This window comes from Eutrigla gurnardus (assembly GCF_963514095.1).
Source record: "Eutrigla gurnardus genome assembly, chromosome: 12".
In the NCBI taxonomy this organism is placed as follows: Eukaryota; Metazoa; Chordata; class Actinopteri; order Perciformes; family Triglidae; genus Eutrigla; species Eutrigla gurnardus.
In genome coordinates, this window is record NC_139926.1 from 22668364 (window position 1) to 22693722 (window position 25359).

The following is a 25359-nucleotide window of genomic DNA, read 5'->3' on the forward strand; positions in this document are numbered from 1 at the left end:
TAGCTTTAAAACAAAAGAAGTCTGCTCGCGTAGTCGACAGCAGACTTCCTGTTTGAGGCGTCTCTCCACAGGAATGTGTTCATACTGTCAATTCACAAACTGCTCTCGGTCGAGTTCAAAAGTTCACCCCACAACTCTGGAGAACAACACCCGGACTAAGACACATTTCCACCAACAGCCCCCCCTGTATCCCCATTTTGTCCAATTATAACTCCCTGTACCACTCGTTTAGCACCGCTCCACTGACTCCAGCCAGCCCGAGCTGACGTACACACTCCAAATCTAACTTCTCCATCACGCCTGCAGCTTAGATCGGAGCCACACCTGAGCAAAAATGCGTGAAAATGTACGATTTCCACACGAGATGCACGTTTTCCCGTAACTCTCTGCAAACATTTCCATGTATTTTCCTCTGCTGCCGCCTACGTGACCTGGATAAGTGAGGCTGAACACCACTGGCTGGTAAGCGGTGAGGGGTGGCTGCTGTAGGGCGCTGTCGCCTGCACTCAGCCTCAACAGCAGTGATACGTGTGCGCAACATGGGGGCCCATTACACGGTTCTCTCATTTACACTTTCTGACCGGAGTCGTTTCTTTTCTTTCACGCATGGATAAAAATGCATGCGAGATGAGGATTTAGAGAAATGGATTATTATAAATATTAACAGTAAACAGATAACAATTGTTGTGCCATAATGTTGAGTGCCTTTTAAGAATAAGTCCATTGTCCATTAGTGTCTAAGGGGCCGTTCACATGCAACATATTGTTTTGTTGATTCTTCTGTGATTCAGAGCAGACAAAGCCTGTGTTACATTAAACATTGTAGCTTGTTCATTTGACCCTGCATCAATAAATTATGGGAGATACAGCAAAGATAAGCACATTTCCTCAACCCTGTTTTCTTTGCGACCACAGGGAAAACTTACACACAGGAGAAGCATCACATGGTAAACTAAAGTGCATTCTGTCAAAATGCTCTGCAGCCACAGGAGATGTTGCATTCCAGTGCTGGGTTGCAGTAGAGCACGAGCTTCCCATTGATGACAAATACAGTAGAGTACAATGGTAGGACAGGTTTGATTCATTTTCACACAACAATGTAGTCTCGAGCCGTCACTGCGTCCACGCCGGTAAAAATCCTCCACAGGATGAGAAGGCGCCAACGTGTGCGCTGGCCGCTATCTAATCCTGCACCCTCCATGACAGCAGAGGAAACGGGGACGAAAGGGAGGCCTTTGACTCACTGCAAACATTCACCCTGTGTTGTACTGATAACTGCTGTTGTGTGTATGTAGGAGAAAGGCCAACTTCACTGGAAAGACGCTGAGCCAGATTGTTTACCTTCTGGGGAATCTCGGCAATGACTTTTGCCGGGTCAGACGAGTGGCTTTTTATAGAGAATGTTACCCAAGACTTACTGTTGGATTTACTTATCTTGTCCTACAAATGGAGATGGATATTCAGACAGGATTCACCAGTGTCTAATATAGCTTCTTATTTAAAAAAGTAGCAGTAGCTTTCACTTGTTGTATAGCAACAATAGCAACGGCAAACATCCGGTCCAGCAACTTGTTTATGTCGGCTATGACAAGTGAAAGCTATCACTAGCATCATTAGCCCAACCGCCCGATCAATAAACACACATAAGATGACAATTTGGCCCGTATAAAAGTAACCAACAATAACCATCAACAGCCATCACCCTAAGGCGTTCATTAGAAAAATAAATGCATACATTCATGGGAAGTTAGCTAGCGTAAATGACGGTTGTTAGCATCGTACTAAACTTGCAAATGTTCCCCTTTTAAACTTGCAAATTTGCAACTTTTTTCTCTGATTATTGCCCACCTCTCTGCTCCGTTTCTCCTACGGTGGCCCTAATATGCCATCATACAGGCCTTAATTATGAAGCATTTGTACCCGTCGTCAATCAGTAAGCTCCTAAACGGATCTTAAATACAGCACAAATTGACCAAAAAATTGTGAATTTCATTCCCAGTATATGTTCTCGGCTGCGATCATATACACACATGGATGCATTCACAAACACACCCAACCTCATAAACACTTGACCTCCATGGCAAAATGTCATGAGGTCATTGCTGAGACGAACGCTGCCTCCGGCTAGAGTCTGGGACGGTTCAGCCACGGCACGTGAATTCATTTAGAAGTGATGTGTCTTTGTGTTACCGGTCACTCTCACTGCCACACCCAATTGTTGGGAACACAAACAAGTTCACACTCACACACTTGACCTCCTTGTCAGACCACCCAACCCAGAAAGTGACCTCTTGAGCTGCTGTTTGCAGCAAAAAAAAACATCATTTTACTTATTTCACTTCCACATTTTTGTGTGAATTCAGCACTAATCCACTCAATGACATCTTTCCAGGTTTCCATTTGCCTACATCACACGATCACTTCCTTTTTCTTTTCTTTTTTTTTGTTTTATCGACCATAAACCATCCAGCTTTCCATCCATCTGTTCATTCATTCATTGAGATTCTGGTCATGGTAGCAACAGAGCAGCAGAGCAACCCAAAGACCCCTTCCCCCCTGAGCAGCTTCCTCCAGATCCCTGGAAAACATGGAGGATTTACACCACTTAAGATAACTGCTCCCTAAATGAATGCTAATTTAGTCAAGACACACATGGACGACCATGCGTCTCGGCACTTGTTATTTGAGGTGTCGCCATCTTGAGCTGTCAGATGGTGTAAATGCAAATTGTAACTCACAGGAATGTTTTCGTTGCTATGGGAACGTGGCATTTTCCTCTGTGTAATAGCCATTTTTGGTCATCTTCAGACTCTACTTGTCAGGCTCACTCCACGTGTAAATAAGAGGCGATCTGGATTTGAACTTATTACTTGAGCAACGTATGGAAAATGAGTCTGACTGACCTCTTCCAGATCTATCACCCCATCTCCATCTGAACACTCTCAAAACTTTTTTTATACCCCATAACCATTCCCAGCAGGGCCCTCCTTGGATCACAGCATGGACAGGTGCAGATATCTGAGATTCCCCCCCTCCGACTGCGTGGGGTTCACCGAGCCATCCCATTCTTTGGGAAACACCCAGGGGGGCTTTGGCCTGCAGGATGTGAAATGTAGAGGCAGTATTATTATTATTGTGGTTGTTTTACACAGGAATTAAAATGTACTTATTGAAATAAACAATGCCACAAAAAAATTCTCTCAGCAGTGAAACCTCCACAGTATTTCTTCACATAACTTGTGTGCAGAGAAGATACCTGTCATAGACTGTTAACTGTAACCGGCCCTCTGTTTGCTTTCTGTCTCCGGGGCTGTAGACCTGATTGGATAGTAATCAGCAGCATGAGATGCACCTGGGCCCGGCGTGTCCCATATAAGCCTGAGCAGCAGACGGCACTTGTTGGCAGATCTCCTCTCATCACACATCTTTCTGTTGTGGCTTTTGGTTTCCTTTCAGAAATGCATGCAGCATATTTTCAGGTATCTGATCCCAACATTTATTATTTCAGAGATTCCTCCCGTCCATCTCTTATATTGAGGAAATCTGTCATTTTATATTTTTGGGGTATACCTGTGTACAACAGTTTGCCACAGTTTTAGAGGTGGGCTCTGACATGTTTTACTATATGATCAGACAAATGCTTTTTCATGAAGTCACGCAAGATAGATTCAAGTTTGTTTTTTTGTTATCGGAGCTCAGAGAATTACTCTAGTTCTGTGTTGCAAGCCCAACTAGTATGTACATGGGAACGCAGCATGAGAATGGAGTTTGGGCTGGAATGCCGTGGTTGTTGATCACACAGTAATCAAGCTGATGATGAACTCTCTGATTGCAATGCAATCTGCCAGGTGTGCAAACAAAGTCATTGCTTCCTGCTGCGTCACATTTGCTTTCTCTGACTGATCAACAGCAGAAACGTTTTCTCATTGATGCTTACACTCATGCATGAAATGTTGGATGAGGAGGGAAAGTGGGTCGTCCATGTCGCAGTATCCTTGGGAAAGATACCAGATTGCTCCATAAAGTGTGTGTGAAGAAACATTTTAATTAGACCCTGATGAGCAGGTCGATATTATCATTATGTTCAAATCAGTTTGATTGGTCAGAAGAAAGACACTGTGTGACTGCCCGTCCATTCAGCAAAACAAGGGAAGATTGTCTTAAAGATATCGATAAGTGGGCTCAACTCAACACATCCGCCCCGCTCAGGAATCATTTCTGTTTGTGAAACATTTCTGTCAGCAACTGGCGGCTTTATTGCTGTGACTGTGCTGCGTCTCTGGGTCTATATCCAGCTTCCAGAGCTTCCAGGAAGCAGCTAATGCACAGCAGCGGTAAAAAGCCGTTTGGCAGCTGGCGTTGTGAAGTGTGATGACAGGTGTAACGTAACAGTGGCACGGACACTGAAGAAAGTGAGAATAGACGGCTAAGCCTTGACAGGGCTTTTTTTGTGTGCCATTAGAGCTGTGTGTGTGTGTGTGTGTGTGTGTGTGTGTGTGTGTGTGTGTGTGTGTGTGTGTGTGTGTGTGTGTGTGTGTGTGTGTGTGTGTGTGTGTTTCCTTCTTTAGCTGTGTATATGAATAGTGTGCATATTGTCTGTGGAGTGGAAATAAACACCCAGATGTATTTAGTCCTAAAAAAAAAAAAGCATATAGAGGATTTTTGCATACCATTCCTGTTGTGCATTTGCGTCCATGGCAACGGACATACACTCACTGTGCGCTGTAACGGTCACACTTCCTGCGCCCTTGGATCTGACACCAGAGGTTTAGAAATGTAATTCCTTGCTATATCTGTCGCTTGGAACCAGGAAGAGATCAGCACTTCAGCCAACACTAACAGCAGCAGCATTTCCATTTCTGATAGGAGTCAGATCGAGTTCAAATTGTGCCGCATCATGACTAATTTACATGAGGCTAATAATTTAGTTGTATTTACCTGTGTCAGAAAATGTAACTTACATAGAGTACTAAGCCAAGATCTTAAACCTACTTTGCCTTTAACATGTTAGCAATGATGCTAGCAGTGGGCTCGAGAGATGGCAATGCTAGTTGGTCAGTTAGATATAGAGTATTATTATAAAAAAAATGTTTTACCATATATCTGCAAAGGTAATGCAATCTCAGCCGTGCTTTGTGTTCACTGCTAGCAGTGTTGTTTAATCCTTAATTCAAGACCGTTTGCCTACAATTACACTCTGGAGCCGCTTTGGTTGTAATTATCTGCAGCGAAACACCGACAAACTCACACTATGCTTGTTTGTTCCTGGTTCTTTTTCTTCTAATGTATGTAGGCGTGATTGACACCCTTTCCACTACAGAACATGCCCACACACAGCTTGTGTTTCCATGTCGACATTATGTATGTACAGAACTGAAACGAAGAATGGAAACAAACAAGACAATGAATCGCCACCTTGTTATTTCCGTGTGGATTTTTATTTATTGTTTTTTTAGTAAGGTTACCAATCAGGGAAAGGTTGACATCCAAGCGGAGGTTGGTCCCATTCATGCAGAAGGTTTTGGCATTTCCTGCTCCATTAATGAAGCTTGAGTTGTATTTCCTGGGGACGGCTGGTTTTTACTTTGGATTTGCTGCCAATTTAGTTTCCGTAGAGGCTGTCTGGTCTCTAATGTGTCAACAGGCATTCGACAAAGTGAAGATCCATCAGCTCCCATACCTGCTGCTCCCTGGTTGGACCTGTCATTCCAGCAAGGGATGCAGGTGCTTCTGGGTCTGAGGTAGCTTTAATAGAGACAGTAGAAAGGGGGGCTTAGTTAGCTAAAAGGTATTAGAGGCACGATTGGTCAAAGAAAGAGATTACCGCTCATTTGATGCTACTGAAATTTCCTGTATCGGGTATATTTGTTTCATGGAATGAGGTTGGACTCAGTTGGGTGTAACCCCCCCACCTCCCGATCTATGGAGAGGCTCATTAGGAGTGATGGCTGACACATAATGGTGTTACTTTGGCTTGTTGGTTGGAATACACACATTTCTGGTGACTTCCTTGACTGTTTTAACAATTCATTCATCTTATTTCATGAAGACAAAACAAGGTTTCCGCAAGTAAAACCCTGTCATTCAGCGCCGCGTATTGGAATGCTCAACAACGTACACACATCCTCCCGGTTCAGTAGAGTAAAGGGGAAGACTCGGCTTGTTTATGGAGCCGACCATTCAGGACGTCTGCTAATGAGACGCTACGCTATCACACGAGGAAACGGCTGCCCAGGTTTCTCCTTACGGAGAGGGCCGCCGGCACTAAAGAGTCTTCCTGCAATTGTGAGAAAGCACTGCCTCGAAGTGTGCGTGCACTTTGCTTGTTGTCATAAAGGTCGGTATTTTTCTCCACCCTAATGTAACACATACCTGTGTAGTCACAGTGGGTATGTTTGGGGGGGGGGGGGATGCATTAGGGAAGGAAAACATGCAACCTATTACCATTTGTTTAATAAGAAGAAGAAAAACGATTGAAATGTCAGTTTTCTGGAGGGAAAGGATTATACCTTTTTTTTGTTTTTGTTGTTGAATTCACTCATCAAAATGTTTATAACATGTATTCAAGTATATTATATTGAATATGATGATATTGTGGTGAGACGTTGACAGCATTTCTTAAACTGGAAATCCTGATTTTTCTTGTTAAATCATGATCATTAATCAATATTTATAATAAATAGTAATACAGTTGCTTGATATTCATGAATGTATACACTTATGCACTACTTTCAATGCTGACAATGAACTACATGCTCCCTTGTTTGGTTTGTGCGATCCATAGTTTAATAGAATTATGTTTGTTTTAAGTACAATCTTGCACTCCCTCCTTGTCAATATATATGGCAAACAGAACTGGAGGAGATGACCCTTTCTATTAAATTATGAGTCGTATTATGATCAATATGTCCCAACCAGCCTGTTGTAAATCTCAATTATTCCTGAGTCATGTTGAGAAGAGGAGATGGAGAGAAGCGATAAAAGCTCCATTTTCTACTGTTAGACAGAACACAGGAAACAGAAATGAACGTTGAATATAGATATATATTTCTCATACTGCACTGGTTCCCAGCTCCTCATGTCTTGTCAATGCTCACTTGTAACCCCTCATCGTGTTCCATGAGCTGCAAGCAAGCACATTAACCAGATGGTGATGTTTTCTTCTTCTCTGATTGTTTCAGTTTGTTTAACAGTCCTCGTGGAATAGAAGTGGTCAAAAGGCTGAGAAAAGCCAGGACAAAAAGTGAAATCATGTGTAGCGCTGATGTTTTTTTCTTCTTCTTTCCAATCTCATTAATCATGTCGTGACCCATCAGATTGATCTCACAAGCGTCGGATATAATAGATGGATTTCCCAAATGTAACTTACAGCTAAACATACATTTAACGTTTACATAATAATAAAAACATGTAAAACAAAGGTTAAAAATGAAGAAACAAACATGTTCCCGTCTGCAGAGCTGACGTCATAGTTTAACTGCTATGAAACACAGTTTGAATGTATTGTTTGAGATTATATCTGCTGGTTTAGTGAGTCGCAATGCGTTTTCCTCTTCGAATCCCAAACAAAACAAGTCTTCCTCGTGTTTAATCTCCTGCACATCCCCAGATAAGACATTTGTGTAAACAGAGGATGTAATGTTTACAACATCTCCGCTTCGTTTTTTTGCCCTTTGCTCGTAATTGAATGCAATTAAGGAAATTATATTGAATCAATGTTGACTTCACTGTGGGAGTCCTGCTAGACCAGTTTATACTCGTTTATATAAGAGTTTATAAGTATAAAAGAGTTTATTATTGCTATAAGTCCTCCAAACAAGAAGTCGTATTGGCTAAATTTGCAACGCATACAATTCATACAACATATATTCACAATTTCTTTTTACAAATCATCATCCATATCTAATCTGTTTCGTGGAATCTAAGGAATGTCCATGGCGTCGGGTGAAGGGTAAGAGAAATGCACATATGTGTGGTTTCAAACCCCAACCCTAACTCTTTGGCGTGTTAATCAGTTCAAGTCTCTAAGTAATGTTTATAACTCCATCCATCTTTATTATTATTAAAATGTGTTGTATTAAAGTGGATTTCAGGAGTAGATCTTTTAAGACACATGGGTTCTTCTGCAATCCCAGCTGACATTACTGTCTTTAAAGGCTGCAGCTAAACAAAACATGGTATTTCTTACTCATTTATGACAATGTATGTATGATGAATCTGAGGCGAGAAACAAGAATCTATTCATCAACCTAGACAACTAAATATAACATACAACATCCCCGTTTTTGCCTTCTCAAATATTTGATGGAACTTTTTAGCTTCTTAAAACACTGTGTTACTACTTACTGCCAAAGCAGCTTTCATCCTAAGTGGTCCTCCTTTCTAGGGACGCCACTTTAAAACATCGTATTTACATCAGGAAGACACGTGATTACATAACACATTCTGAAATATATGAGTTTGAGGGGTTTTTCAAGTTCAGGTCTCCAACTGAAAGAATCATTGTTGGCTGTGAGCTAGAAGCCCGTTCTAAAAATGAAATGGATGTGTGCAACATCCTGCATAATGAGTGTGTTCTGACTATTTTATGTATGTTGAAAGATTCATTCCAAAATAAGATGCATTTAAAGTCTATTTTTTGGCGGTGTCAAAACATGCTCATGAGGTCAATTTTCACTTGTTGTCCTTACTTGAAACCTTAAAGTAGCTTTACATTCACTCATCTTTATACGGTCTATGACCTGTCATACCGAATCATGTAGAATTGCTCCAACAGGAAGGTGGTAAACCAGTGTTGTGTAACCTTTGGGACTTGGAAACATCTACATGGTCTTCATCTTATCTTAATCTCCAGACAACCAGAGCCTCCTGACATGAGACAAGCCAAGTGTGAAGGCCTCCATGGCCTCTCTAAATACCAAACCAAGACACATCAAACACAAATCATACATTTATTTGTGTGTAATAAAGTCTTTCCTCGACACACGCCCAACTGGAGTTCCATTTTTATTGGAGTTTTCAACTGTATCGCATCAATAGTGGATGGAGCTTTCTCAGTTGCCATGGGGATCTGTTGATATACAATGATTTCATCCCCCAATTAAGTCCTAAAAGTGCCACGGATAAACCCTAGCTATTGAGCTTGTGTGTCAACAAATCCATCTCTCACTGATCAAACTCCAACCGAGATGACGACCATCTGAAGCGATTCAAAGCTCTAGAAAGACAAGTGAGAAGATGGACATTTAGTTGGAATTTAATGTTGAGGTTTCTGACTGGATGCTTATGTTTGAACAACTCTGAATGTTTGTCTTATAGATGATATCGAACATAGATGTCTAATCTTGTGCTCACAGAAAATAAACTCTGTATCTGACGCAGGGATAGTTTCAGCACTGCAGCATGAATGACTCATCATAACAATGACTAACGTGACCTGTGAGCCCACTTAAAGTGACAGTCAAATCACGGAAAATAGAAAATCTCTCTCACATTGTTGCATTATGGACAAAAAGACAACAGAGCCCACCTACAGTTTCAAGTACTCGGCACACAGGTTTCGATGGGCTTCAGGAATAGTCCAGCCACCCCCACTCGACCATCACGCACAAAATATGAAATCATGCCCTTAATTGATTTTGGTGTTTTTGTATCAGTGGATATGTATGATTAATTCTGCATCGTGGAGTTTGTTAGGAAAACTTTAAGTATCGGTATCCTAATCATGGGGGTTCCTGAAATGACACACAGTTGCACAACAGGAAGAATAATAAGTGGTCATTACCATGGAAGAGCTCGTCTGTTTGGATGCCTCTCCATGCTGAAACATTGGCTCACCAATGATGATGTGGTGTTCTGTGGATTTTAATGTATTTGCATGCACTTCAGATTCATAATTAGTAGCGCGCAGGGCCTGTCCTTAATGCATGCCAAAGTGCTACTTACAGCTTCAGGAAGTTAATTCCATCAAGATTGACTTAATGTAGAGTGAACAAAATGTAAATGTTTTACCTGATGCACAGTACAGTGAAATGTGAGGTGTCTTTGGTGATTAGACCCCTTTGTGTCGAAGTATATTTAGGGGATAAGAGATGCCAGGGTTCATTCAGGAATATCCCTTTCTAGACAACGGAAGGAGAACATTTTTAAAGTGTGTCAGCAAAGATATGATTGGATAATATCTGGGTGGTTAGAGTGAAGGCCAACAGTCAGCTGATGGAAAAGGAGCCGGAGAGACGAAAAGAGAGTTTTTCTGACTGAACTTCTGCTGAGCTTTATTATATTATTTATATAGCACGGTCTTGGGTTCCCAGAAAAACACCCACCAAGTCTGAAGTACATCGATGACTGGTTCTCAATATATGCAAAGGACTTGCACACACACACACACACACACACACACACACACACAGAGATCCAGAGTTGTCTAGGCCTAATGTCAAAGGCTCTTTTTAATCTAGAGCCAGCAAAACAGCCAATAAAACAAAGACAAAAAAAGCCCTGTAGGACCCGAGGCTACAGTCGGGCTCATCTGGAGTTTAACCAGCTGCCTCATCACATTACACTGCCGTTTAACTGCAAAAGGAAGTGCTCTCTATCCAGAGCTGCCACAGGGCATCGGTGGACCGAGCATCTGCTCTGTACCATTCCATCAACAGAGGAGACATTTACCTAAAAAGCCCTTAATATCCACCTCTTGGTGGCAATAAAGGTTAAGTCGAGGATATAGGGATTCATCATCAATGCAACATGGATAACTACCAGATTTGTCAATTTATTGAGATCTTTCAGGGGGCATTTTTGGTGCTCTGACACATGTTTCCGCACATTTTTTAACAAATTCTTGGATTGGAACTCATTGTGGGTCACAATGTGGGGGAACTTTACTAAAATCAGGGAGCATATATTACAGTTATTATATCTCATGTTTGATGATATGACATCTTGCAAATGTGCAAATCGTGTGTTCTCTCTCTCAGTTTGAAATTGAAGCAAATTACTTTTACACCAAAAAATAGCAGGTCACATCCCATCTGTCACTGCCAACAGTGAACAGCAGATTTACTTAAAGGAGTCATCACCTGGTTTTATACGTATCCAGTCCCCCTTGGATCGCTTTGGATCAATTCGTAAAACTTATTAGAAAAAAAAAAAAAAAATTTAATCAAACATTGAGCTTGTTCTGACCCTTTTTCGTACCCAATTTTATCACGCGAGATTACGCGCGAGGTTTTGACTGGTCCGGATGTGCATTGTATAATATGTAATGAGGCGCGTTGATTCGCCGCAGGAAGGACAGAGCCGGGGGGGCTTGCCTGCATGCAGACTCCAAAACATAATGGCGGCGCTTCGGCGATTTCGGGTAGCGGACGGGGCGGGGTTGGGTGGTGAAAGAGGGGTGGGCTTATGCAAGTAGCCGCCACGGTGACGTCACCGAAGGCGCAGAATCAAAATCTCGTGCTTTAGGAATGCACACCCTTGTGTGCTATTCCTGTTCGGAAAAAGAGCAGAAGCGAAAAAACGGCGCCACTTTCAAACTCCAGCCTTTCAGGCAATTTTCAACTGAGGTCAAACACAGATATGCATGTTTTAACAAGAGAAATTGCTATTTCCGGGTGATGACTCCTTTAACTCATAAGACATATTCCAAGTATTTCTCTCAACTTAATGAAACCTGAAAGGGGAACTATTTCCATTTTCAAAATTCATACATGTCATCCCCATGGTCTAAGACAGTCCAAAAACATGAGCAACTCTCTCCCAAATCGAGAGTGGCAAAACTCTGCTCAATAGACCCAGAACTGGAAAAGCCTTGGAATGTTTTGAGTACATGGATATGTTTTCTGTTTCACAACTGCCACACTGACTTTGAGAAAGAGAAGCTTGTGTTCACAACTGACAAGCCTCAACCTAACCCTAACCCCCTCACTACATTTGGGTAAAACAAACATAATCAGCCTCCATTCATTGTCTATGGAGCAGCTCCAAACCTTATCATTAGTTTGACTTGTACTTCTCTTGTTTCTGGCTTTGAGAGAGAGGGTAGTTGGTGTTCACACATATTGATTGAATTTTCATGGCTATGGGAATAACTTATTGGAATTCTTAATGTAGGTGGTAATCCCGTTTCATACTTATTTTTTGGGGGGTAATTTGGGGCAGTGAAAGAAGCGATAAACACGTGTACAATGATCTTTTTTTTGTGCCTTCTTTTGATTTGATATGCTGAATGTTAGTAGCACAAAATACATGAGGCAACATTATTATTCATTGTCATTTGGAGTCATGTTGCAGGCAACTTGACGAATATCTACTTTAACCTCCGTTTTGGTCTCCACCAACTCAGGAATATCTGTCTCTTCAACTACCAAACAGTCTATCATTTTGTTTTGGGTAGGAACTGTAGTGTGTAGTTGCATTTTAGAGCTGTATGCTGAAAACAGCTGTCTGATGTGTCTGGAAATGATAGTAAAGCTGCATGAACAATGAGCTAAAAGACGCTAGAACCCTTTTTATTGAGTCGAATGATGACTTCTGTGGGCTCAGCAAGCCTTTCACATCCACATGTATGTGTAAGATAGTATTGATAGCAGCAGCTTGAACTGCAGGAGTGACGGATCAGAAAATAGTCATAGGAATTTTTTTAGTTGACAAAAGACCTACTCTGTTATTGTCACCTGTGTCAGAGGACGCTGTAGGACATTCGGTGCGTCGGTGTCATTGCCCAGCTAAACCTCACAGGGCAACGCGTTCATCCTCATCCCATTCTGATTATAACAACTGTGTCCTTGGCGGCAGAGCAGGTCACGTTCATCTCGACTCAATCACATACAAAAGACAATGAGTCTATTCAGGCCTTTTTCTGTCACAAATAATTGCTACAAGATGATTTACAATAAGCTTCATTGTGTTTGTCACAATCTGTTTCCTGCCTGTGTGATTTGCTGATAAAGTGACAATATTCATCTGACGTCTACAGTGAGTATGTTATTTGAGAAATATCAGTCAATACAGTGCAGTGATTGCTTGGATTTTGTAGATAGTCAGGCATCTAAATGCTAAAATGTCAAGTTTAATGTAATTTTTCAAGTTGTGGTTTTGTGAATATACCCATACATTGTCATTTCTCCAAGACTTTTATCACCTAATATCCCAAAGTTATCATTAATTGTACCATATCTGTTCACTCTCTCTCTTTTAATTACAACCTGCTCCACTGCCTGTTTTAACCACATGTAACTCTGTCTGCATACACAGCTGGAGTGCTCAAAGTCAAAGTTTCACTAGAAAGTGTTTCAAACTGAGCGCCTCAAATAGCAGTGCATACAAAATACATCAAGGACAACTGACTTTTTGAACGGTGCCCCATTATGACAAAAGGCCTTCGTAGATTCCATACGCCAATCTCAATAGTGTCAAAAATCTCCAAAACACATAGTTACCGTTTCTATCTCTCATTTTCGAGATGTTTCACCTGTTCTTAAAAATAAATCTCAAATCATAGCCTTTCTGCTTGCATTCTTTCAAGAGCAGAAACCTGGTTGAAAAAAAGTGAACAGCACTGCAGCACAGAGGCTCATGAAAGATGAACACACTTTGGCTGTGACATGTAGGTGTGGTGAGTGAAGATGAGAATGGTTTGTGTCCTCCAAGGCTCTTGGTAGGATGGGCAGGAAGGATGAGGTGGAGCTCAGAACGAAGAGACACTGACACAGAAAGACGTGTCTCTTGGGTCGAATCTGTCCTCCCACCGTAACCGTTGCTCAGATACTAACAAAGTATTTCTGATACAAAGCGACGTAAAATACTGTCAACCTCCCTTGGCTGTTTAAGCTTTAAAGCATGAATTGCATTAAGCCAGTCCAATTCTCTGGACCCCCCCAGAACCCCTCTCACATCCAACACCGAAACAAAATGTTCTGATATCTTCCATTCTGTCGGTCTCTAGGACTTTGCGCAACATCTAGCTCAGAGATGAAACTGCATCCCAAAGTGCTCATGGAGTGCCAGTGGAGTGTCATGTGGAACAAGATACAGCGAGCCGTCCCAGCCTCTTAAACAAACTCACAGCAACTGTTGAAAGGAAATCGGAGTTGGCGGTGGCATTAAATGGAATTAGCAGCCAAAGTGGTGTGCCTGCACTGAGGATGTACCCGTGGAAACTTACTGCGTGTGTTGGAAGTAAAATCTTTCCGTGCACTAGATTTGAACCAGGAGCAGACTTTCTTTCTCGCCGCTTCCTCCTTTTACGTGTAGGAACCGAAGCTTCAGTTGGCTTCTGTTTCGGAAGCCTGCTTTGTTCGATGGCCTGTAAAATGCTTTGTTGTTTCAACATGTTCTCACTCTAATGCTTCAAATAATGCCACTGGGTCGGTGCTAAAAAGCTCTACGTTCGCCTCTAGCGACTATTGTGTTCATGTTGAAGGTGGACGTTTAAAAGTGACGTAAAACATGAAGACATAGCTATCTTTTTGCTCTGGCCACCATCCCTCCTATCGTCCCTCCTCTTCTGCTTATCTGGGGCCCGGTTGTTGGGGCAGGAGACTTACCATTGTATTCCAAACTCTCACCAGCAACATTTTCCAGCTCATCCCAGGGAACCCTGAGGTGTTCCCAGAGGCGTTCCCTGAGGTGTTCCCTGAGGTGTTCCCTGAGGCGTTCCCTGAAGTGTTCCCTGAGGCGTTCCCAGGCCAGACAAGATATATGATCCCTCCAGCACGTTGTGGGTCCACCCCAGTGCCTCTTAACGGTGTGACGTGTCTGGAAATACTCTAAAAGGAAGTGTCCAAGATGGATTCTCATCAGACTCCTCAATCTCCTCAGCTGGACCTATTTGACACAAAGGATCAGAGGCTCGGCTCCAGACTCCTCATCCTATGAAGGAAGCTCATTTCTGTCCTTTTGTATCCGAAATCTCTTTCTTTGAGTCACTACCTAAAGCTCATGTCCATAGTCGAGGGTCGAAACATAGATGGACTGGTAAATCGAGAGCCTCAGGTCCATCTCCACAACAATAAACCGCATCAATGCTCCATTTACTGTGTGTTGTAAACAAGGCCTTGAGATACTTGAACTCCCCCGCTTGATGCAGTGACTCATGCGGCACTAAGGAGGATGCATTTTTGCAATCAGTGTTGCCAGACAATTGAGCTACTTTTTATTTAATTGGCAGAAAATGACAATGAAAAATTGGGCTGTATTCCAATGAATCAGGCCCTCTTCTCCTCTGAGTAGGCGATCTGGCAACGCTGCATGCAGGTCACCAAATAAAGACTTTGCACATAAGCCAATTATGCCCTTTGTGCACAAAGTGGGCAAATAATGTACTTTGTATTCCACTACATTTATTTAACAGCCAAAACATAATGAGCCTATAAACATTTTATACAAAAATATGTCCCACCAATGAAATTTGGCTGGCCTGTTGAGAAGTTCTTAAATACAATTTAAAATCCAAAGGCAACAAAATGGACATTTTGCCACAATAAATCCTTCAATTTCTTGTCACAAACAAACAAAAAAATGTTATAAGTTTAAAAGAATTGTCCATCAATGGACATTGGGTACATTTCAAACAGAATTAATAATAATTCATAATTAAACAGAATTTTCTGTTTGAAGGAAATATCCGTAAAATTAATGGAACAGGTACTGGTCATGTTTCTCGTTTTTTCATACGGTGTGCTATTTGAAATTTATAAAGTAAAGAATATTATAGAAAACTTATTCCACATCTCGTCAAAATGGATGGAAAACAATGCATATTCAGCAGAAACATAGTTATGTATGTAAAGATATGGTATGAATATCCTTTGTTCATGGGGGGAAAAGAGGTTTAACACCAGCTTTAAATGTACTTCACCCTCAGCAAGTTTCTTCCCACGTTTGATGAGGTGCTACTTAAACAGACATTTTTTTTCTGACTGTGAGAACAGACGCTGATGATGCTGTTTTTTACATTGAGAGTAACTACATGTTGTGTTAAATGAGTATGGAATGCTCACTGGCCACTCCGAATGGGGTAAAACCTCCTGCATTGCCTTTCTTCAGGGAAAGTGGGTCAGTTTTAATCCAGTTAATGAGGTGTGTATGAGTAACGCTGGACAGATGTGGAGCATTAATTTGTGCCACAGCTGTGATGTGCAAGGGTGTTCACGTGAAAACAAGAGAAGATGGGATCGACCATCGACATTTATTATGGTCATCTTTCTTGCGCAGGAATTCCCACAATTCACAAGATGTGAAGTGACTTCCTGAGAGAGGTATTGCATAATGTGCGGTCAGTGTTTCCAGACCAGACCTGAGGTGCTCTGAGCCAAACACGGACTATGTCTGCGCTCGCTGGCCAACTTTTTTTTTGCATCTTTCTTTTACCCTTGAAGCCACGATTCCATGAAAAAAAATCTTAAAAATGTGGTCATGGTGGTTAATCGCTCGTCACACTTCATGTGTCACGGTGCTCATTTTTAGTGTTTCGGCAACGGATATGGATACTAATATTCCCTCTCAAGGGACTAATTAATATTTGGGTTCCCCCTCAGCTGTTACTGTGACCTTGCCATCAATGCTCATTAAGTGTCTGAATGAAAACCGATGCCTACGGTACAAATTTGTCTTCCTCTCCTGGGTAATGAAGAACCAGTATGAGAGTGGTTGTGAAACATACTGTGTTCTGTTACCCATTGTTCATCTCGATAGTTCTTGGCTTCTATTGAACTAGAAGTGGCTTTTAATGCTGTAGCTGTTCTTGCTGCCTTCACTGGTGGTCTGAGTTGTTGAGTTTAATATTTTATTTCTGATTTCCGATTTCACAAAATCTTTGTTGAAATTTTAATTAAATGTCAAGAAATTTAGCAAAAGAAAATACAAATTAATGTGCGTTACCATCCACAGTTTTTCTTGCTTTCATCAGGACCATTTACATTCTGTGACCTCTGACCTCAGAGCTGGGAGTCCAGCCGTGACCTCTCATTGACACTCTCATTTATTTAGCCATCACAGCTCATTCCACACGGCCATCTCTAATAATTCCACTGGGCAGCACAATTAAATTGCTGACATTGTAGGAAGTAATATACAACAAATAACACACAAAATGTAATATATAAAATGTATAATTCTGACTCATTAAATTACTCAGATTTATTTATTTGCCGGCTGAAAAGGAAGTGACAAAAATAGGCTAAGAAAATATTGGGAGACTGCAACTGGAATAATAATTATAGATACTTGTTCTAGCAAAACAGACTTTAATTAAGAAAAGAAATGATCCATAATGCATTTGTCCCATTAGGCCAAACTTCTTCTCATTCTGAGTAAATTTCCCAAAGGAAGGAAATCTCTGTTGTCAATATCTGCAATACTTTACAAAACGTCCTCAGACACACAGCAGACACCAGCAGGTGCATCCACTCTCACTCAAAAACATAGAATATTTTGGAACAGAAAATGGAAGTCCTAAAATATAACGTTTCAGCCCTGAAAGGAAACAGATCCTGTGGAGATGCTTGGCTGCTTTAACCAAGGAAACATGTTTTCACTGCTCTGCTAAAGCAAAACCACCTTCTGAATACATTTCATCAATTTACTTTCACAAATATAGACGGCAGAGAAAATGGATCCCCCGTGGGAGCCGGGCCGGTCTTCATCACATATCTGCCTGCTCCTGCCGGTGATCCTCAGGACTCTTTAATGGAGCAACAGGCAGCACTAGATTACAAAATGCAATTGGTCATTTACAGCATTTCACAACCATTCACTCACAGTCTGAATTTTTGTGGTTCTTGTGACCCTCGAGTTAAACCACAGCAGAAAGTTAAGTTCATCCATTCATAGGTTGTACCAAAGAGACCACCAGGGACAGTTGGCAAACTACTGCTGCTGGTTTTTATTTCACTGCATATGGGAACGCTTTGACCTGCTGCTGGTGTCTGATGATGAGTTCATCCTCTGGGGAACGTGAATGTTTGGAGAAAATGTCACAACATGGTCTGTATAAACTCTGATTGCTTCCTGGGAAAGACAGCCAATGAGAAAATGACGTAAATGAATAACTGATGAATTAAAAAGGATTTGTTATCATTTATTTGATCTTAGTGCAATGATAAAGGGAGCTGGGCAACTAAGGATTCTCTTTTCAAAGTAAAATTCATCACAAGTCACTAACAAAACAACTGATAGCAGCTTTAGCCAACACTGCACAGACCAGGGCCAGGTCACTGACCTATGAATATGCAAATTCTCACTGAAATGAAACAAACTTTAGCGTGGAAGCAGATACCATTGAAGGTTGGACACTCACTCCAAGGGATGTTGTCTTAATGAATCAAAACAGTATTTGAATTCATAAAAATGGATACTACTGATTTAAAGTCTACAGCAGCTTTGCAATTAAAATGTTCCCGCATGAATTCACGGACTCAATTGCAACAACAGTCTTTCCTAATTCTTGCAAACCTAGAAGCATTAGAATATTCTGCTGGCTGTGCTGCTCCCGGAGATGAAGGCAGTGCGACTGCTCAGGGTGATGTTTGTATTATAAATGAGCAGGCTTGTCCCCCCGACCAGCCAAAAAGGGAAAAACAAGACAGAACAATAGAAATAGAAAGCGTGGAAGTTAAAGTTCTTCCTGTTGTTCTTTTGTCCCCTCCTTGAGTTAGAGAATGTGTCGGAGAGAAAGAGAGAGACTCTGGGTGTGTCTGTGTTTTCTTTTTTCTTTTTAAAAGTGGGAAATGGGGTTGTTGGGGTTAAAGAACCACATTCTGTCCTTCTGAGAACACAGGAAACCGATGGAAAAAAGAAAGGAAATGGTCATACATTTTAGTGGGGACACTAGGAAGACGGTGTCAGCTCACCAGACTGAGCTTCGGCGTGATCTCCACTTTGAACACGGGTAAAGAAAATGGCATTTTGTTAATGTATGTTGCAGCCGAGCGTCGGCCGGGAGCCTGAAGAAAGGGAAGGAGTCAATACAGGAAGGAAGTGGTCACGGTGCCGACTGTCTGCTGACTGTCTGGCAAGGAAAGAGATACTCTGTCAAACAGGGTGGAGAGCAGCCTTCCACATCTTTAATTCTCATTTACATGAAATACACAAATAGGCCTTATACAATTTAACAGCATATTCCTTATCATTTTACCCATTTATAATCTCATAAAAGTCTTTAAATCAAATTAAATTCATAGATATGTTGCATTTCATCATCCATATAACTTGAACACATTGATGTCATGGATTAAAATACATAATATATGATCAGTAAAATAATGTACACATCGAAAAGGTTGAAGAACATTCTTGACACAGATCGATAAAGCTCAGTAATTAACGGTGACTATTAACTTCCTGGACATAATAACTATAATATAATAAGCCCAAACTATTCCTTTAAGCTCGTTGCAGCACCCACAATGATGCTAAATGTTTTAAAGACATGCAGTATGGCTTCTTCCCAAACCACTGCAATGCAAAAACCATCTTTCCAGCAATTTGATCTTACACCAGAGGATTTACCCTCGTCTCCATCTCTACGGAAACGGGCAGCAGGTCCTGTCTTCAAAACCGAGCTCCATGAAATGCGAACCAGATGTTACCCCCAAGAAAAAAATTCTCACACAACACCAACATAAGTATACATCACTATACCATATAAGGACATACCGCTACCAAATGGTAGATATCCTTTTGGGTGAATCATGACAACAAACTGAGGAGTGCAGATTTCTCTCTTTTTTGGAGGGAATCATATGGCAGCTTTTCATTGGTTCATTTTAACTCAAGGATCCCCTCAGTTGCGCATCTAACAATTAGTTTTGGGAGTGCTGAGTGTGTCAGATTTTAGACACAAAAGCACTCTGGACTCTTTTCTAAAAATGGAGAGCAAATAAACAGAATGAAAGTAAATGTCAGCACCTGAAACCTTGACGGCCAAAAGCACAGCGTGCGGGCTCTGCCTCGGAGCCGAGTTACCAGGACAACAGATGACCTGCTCGCATATGTTTGTTGAACCTTTGTCATGCTTCTTCCTGTGAGGCCTTTGGGTTGGGGAGGGAACATATTACACTCTGCAGACTCCGAGTGGCCTGCACAGTATTAAGAATGAAAAGGTCCTGGCTAACACAATTTGACGAGGGGTTACACATCGTTGGACATAGAGGAGATATGCGCGTCACATTTCACAGCGATTTGAGAAAAATCTTATTTGGTTGTTTGTGTGGAACAAAACACGTTTCGACCATCTCGATATGATGAATCGTTCTGAGATTTGGATGCAACAATTTCAAAGATAGTGACATTCTGTCCTTGCAATGCTTGCTGACATATTTACATTTCATCACAAATAAGACACATCTTTTTCTTTAGTGGGCAGCCTTTTTAGTGAAGAACAATCAAATAATGTTAAATCAGATGATCAGAATGCATAAGGTCTCCCTGCATCAATAAAGGATATACATTTAGAATAATACCATGATAGGTTAGGGTTGGGGTTATGCTTAGGGTTGGGGTTGGGGTTTTGAGTTAGGGTTAGGATTACTTCCTTTTTTATTTTGGGTTAGGGGTTAGGGTTAATTATCATGTTCATTTCTAGGAACAAGAGACATTAGATACATCTTCTAAAAAACATGTTAGAATTCACCAGAATTTGGGAAATTGCATCTACTTAATTCCAACATTTTTGGGACCCCCACACCACCGGCCTAAACAGAACCCCCCCACATATCAAATGCTGCTGACGCCCCATGGAGCTGCACAATCAATCCTCTATCAGACCGAGTAACCTGACACCAGATCAATACTCATTATAGCCTTCAGCTTCAGGCCTAACGAGCTGTACATCAAGCCCTCTCAGATAACAGGTTTCACCAAGATTCCACCTTTTTTTTAAATTAATTTAATAAATTGTACTATTTTATACTGATTCAAACACAGGACTTTCACCCAGGAGACCTGACGTTTGTGATGTGTTTTCTGTATTTATGTTAAGTTTTTCCAAACCTTAACTTAGTAGTTTTGTTGCCTAAACTAAACTGCGACTGTTACTGTAGTTGTATTCTTTCTGGTCGTTTATGTAGGATTCCCAGCATCCTGTAACACTGAGCCAGAGTTTAAACTTCCTCTTCCGAAGTCATAAAGTTATTCCCAAAGTGAGCTTTTCACCATCTAGTTAGCCAGCATGTCAGCACAACATGTTATGTATGTGTGTCTTTAACCCTCAATTATTGTGTAAATTACTATTCTAGTTTGAAACCTGGAAGACAACTAAATGTGGTCAATATTGACAACATCCCAGCTGAGTCATTTATTTAGAGATTCCATCTGCAAATGGCAATTATGCACATGAATGGCAGATTGCCACACACTCTGTTGTCCTTACACTGCATGCAAAAGCTTCAGCTCTGGTGTTCTAGATCTTTTCCTCTTTGTTAGATTCAGAAGGCCTTTTGTGACAAAAACCAAATATTTCTTCATTGCTGCATCATGTCCAAAATCCACGGGGGCTCCTGCGAGACAGTTGTGGCTATTCCAACAGAAAATTGGCTTTGGCATGGAAACAAAAAGAGCCAACGGACAGTAAAAATGCTCCACTTGCAGTTTGCTTATCCTCAGTTTGTATCTTTTTTCCCCCTTTTTTAAATTTCCCTGCAAAGCAACCCCCTCGTGTCTAGAAATAACAGTTGTACAGTTCAACCTAGGAGACGGCAATGTCATGGTGAGAGGGGAAAAAAACAGAGTTGCAAATATCTTAGTCAGCTTATCAGTGGGTTGTTGCATAGATATTGTATTATACTGGCTCACCTTTTATATTTCCCATATGAAAGTGTCTGTAATTTCATCTCCGTTGCAACACTTCAGCTTCTGATCGGCTGCATCAGCGCTGCATCGAGGGAAAGGCTGGTATGACTGAATGAGATCATTGGGGAGGCTGACATGCTTCATGACCACGGACCATTGGCTCAAATTAGCGTTACATAAGATCATTTCTACACTCAGTGTTTCAGTGATGATACTAGACAGCAGAGGGAGATTGTGAAACATAGCCAGACAGATAATTGAACTAAATGTTTGGGAGGGAGAGTTTCACAAACAAGGGAGACATTTTTTTCTTGTCTTTGTTCGGCCACAGCTCCTAGTGATCACGTTGAGCACCATCAAATGGCTCCATCTTTGTAACTGAAAGTCAAGCAATCTCATTTTGGTCATGGTCTAATTTTTGTTGCTGGAAGCAGAGACTGAGGATAAAAAGACGATTGAAAAGACAACAAGATGGAAGTACTAATAAGAGCAAAATGTAATATTGGTCTAAGTTGGCACATTTCTCAGAAAGACTGTAGAAGAAAAATAAAGTGTGACTTCCAAGTCATCAAACAGGTCTAACTGTGACACTTTACATGGCCGTACTTTGGTTTGGATGGAATAAAAAGGATGTTCCTACATGATCTCATGGTGAAGCATATCAACATCAGTTGACGTTGACAAACGGCTTTTCACATAAATGAAAAAAGTTGTAGTTGTGTTTATGAAGTTGATTTTTAAATGAGCACAAACTATGTAAAATGTCACTGAAGTGCGGAAAATACGTTACAAAGATAATAATTTTCGGGACACGAACGCCGGTCTCCTGGGTAAATGTCTTGTGTTTGTTTGACACCATCCACCTCGCCCTCCGCCCGCCATTAATAGCTTCTTCTAATACATCAGTGGCTTACTTGGTCTGAGCTTCAGTCATTAATCTACGTCACTCGCTCTGAGTGTACTATATATTCACAGTTTACACTGCAGTCGCTGCAAACTACATGGCATTAAAATGACATGACTCACATCTTACGCCTTCCACTCAAGAATAAATGGATAAACCTCATTATGTGGGTGGAAAAACATGAGTATGCACAGTTTATGCAAACCGCTGTGGATACGAACTGTTGATGAGGCTCTAGAGCCAGCAGCTGGCGAAAACCCCTCATTAAGCTCTTTGAAAACACATAAAAAACGCTTAGATGCACAGTAATGCAAATATATATGTATATATATTAAAAAACTGAAAGGAGCAGCAGGTTGGATCAGTGATGCAAGAAAACCTTGAAGAACAAAACAGAAAGATTTTGGAGACATCTCTGAAATGCTTGTTAAAAATTTGACTTGAATTCAATTAAGTTGTTTTGTTAGACGAGGCGGTTTTCAATCTGTCTAAACCTTCATGTCACACAGATTATGATTTTATACATACACACATACATACTTGTGGAAGAAGACAAAGACAAAGGAAAATATTATATATATATATATAAATATATATATATATATATAAATGCACAGAAACAGACACAGACGATGCACTTGTTACACAGAGTGAAATTACAGCGATAGATAAAAGGCCTTATGGCCTCTTTGCAGGACACTATAAGGTCAACACTCTGTACTGTACAGCAGATAAGATTCACTCTTCCACATGGCCGTCCTGCTATAGATAGCCTAATCTTATTGAACCCTCAGTGCAACTCCAACAACATTAATAAGCTCAATTAAACTGACATTTCAACTTAGCCTCAGTCTCATATTATCCCATTTTAGCCATGGCTGCACATACACACAATCATCTCTGTGCAGCCACCAATTTGCAATTTAGCTTTATCTCCGTAGCTCGGAGGCGATGATTCATTTTCAACGGCGAATGCTGCCCGTGTCCGCTTATTATTTATTTCACAGATAAACCACGGCTGGCTTGCCCTCAAATGTTTAATGTTTGAGCAACTTTTACTTCGGCTTTCATCATTGCTGCTATCATTTCCTTCCATCGTTTCAAAAACAAAGAAAAGAAAAGCAGATGTGTTAAAGAACCAAACAAGGCTTATACGATCAAACCCTGACCTCTCCTTTTTCTGACCCTTATCTCGCTCCATACAGGTGTCACACCACAAACATGGCAACTCAAACACATTACCCCAGCATGGATCCGGCTTCCCTTTATTTGTACAGCTGAAGCGTCCGGCCGCCTCGGTTGAAAGGCATTGATGATACACTTGCAAGAGCGAGCAGATGAGGGACAGATGACAATGAAAAAGTGGAGTAAACCAAACATGCTTGCGTCCTTGGTTTGACCCGTTATGGTCGTTGACTTCTGTCTGCTCCGGGCTGTTTGATTTTCAGACTTCCCCACTTATTGAAATTCTCAAGCTCACCGGTAATTAAGTTTTTCTTTTTTTAAAACCAAGCAAATAATGATTTCCTGTTATTAGCAAACAAAATATATATTTTGCACAAAGGGAAGACATAATTATGCCTCAAAGCCTCCAGTTTGAGGGAGAGCAACATATATTAAAACCCGAAAAAATGATTATTTGACCACTTGGAGGCAGCAGAAACTGTGGGCAAAATCCTGACATTCAGATTTTAAGTTGCTCATAATCACATTCAGCTAATACAGAGCATGATAAGCATTCATGTTTCCAGCAAACCTGTAGGATCTATGTCCGACATGTATTCTCCTTTTAGCTCTGATTTTGGTCTCCACCACCAAACGCTCCGAATTGAATGTAGAATCTGACTCTTATTTTGAAGTAAAGCACAAGATAAACTGACACGAAGCAGAACATGGAAAAAAAAAACACGTCAATATAAAGAAACATCGTCGCCATCAAAGCCAATGTCACATAACAGAAAGCCTGTGAAGACTTCAGCCACAACAGACCACAGACGGGGAGAAACCCAGTATCCTCTCCCAGCAGGCCTCGCATACACTGGACTCACGAGAAACAGCTGCTCCGCATTTGCACCCCAAGCCAAATAAATATTGAAATGTGTTCCTTTTAAACTTTATCAGTAACATTCCTGTTCTCTGTCCATAAGGGCGAATGTTTGTCTGAGGTTCTGTAAAAAGCCGAAACCCCAAGTCTGCCGTCGCAAATCAATTCGGCCTTTTTGTGAGACTTTATCAACTGTCATCTTTGATCCGCCCTGTCTCCAGAGCACATGTCCCATTTTCTAATTGTCCACAGCAATGACATGGAAATCAGCACTAATGGAAGCTGCGCTTTGTGCAATTACACACACACACACACACACACACACATATAAATGATATATATATATATATATATAATAGATTTTCTGCCTGGTTGTAGCCGTAGATGTCTTGGATGGAAATGTCAGTCCACCACTTGGGTCCACAGTTAAATGTCTCTGCATAGTTGCTGTTCATGCATTACGACTGTATATATATAAGGTTTGTACAAACATTCATGGTCCCCAGAGGATGTGTCGCCAGAGGATTACTTGTAATAACTGCGTTGATCCCTTGACTTCACTTCGTCAGGTCAAATTTTAATCTGTTCAACCCGTTTATGACCAAACGCATGTCACATA

At 41.1% G+C, this 25359-nt stretch overlaps 1 protein-coding gene across 1 annotated transcript in view; it reads right to left on the reverse strand.

Annotated features, from left to right (window-relative positions):
• LOC311021655 (protein FAM171B-like) overlaps positions 1 to 25359 on the reverse strand; it is a 128732-nt gene that overhangs the window by 94642 nt on the left and 8731 nt on the right. The gene's annotated exons all lie outside the window — the stretch shown is intronic.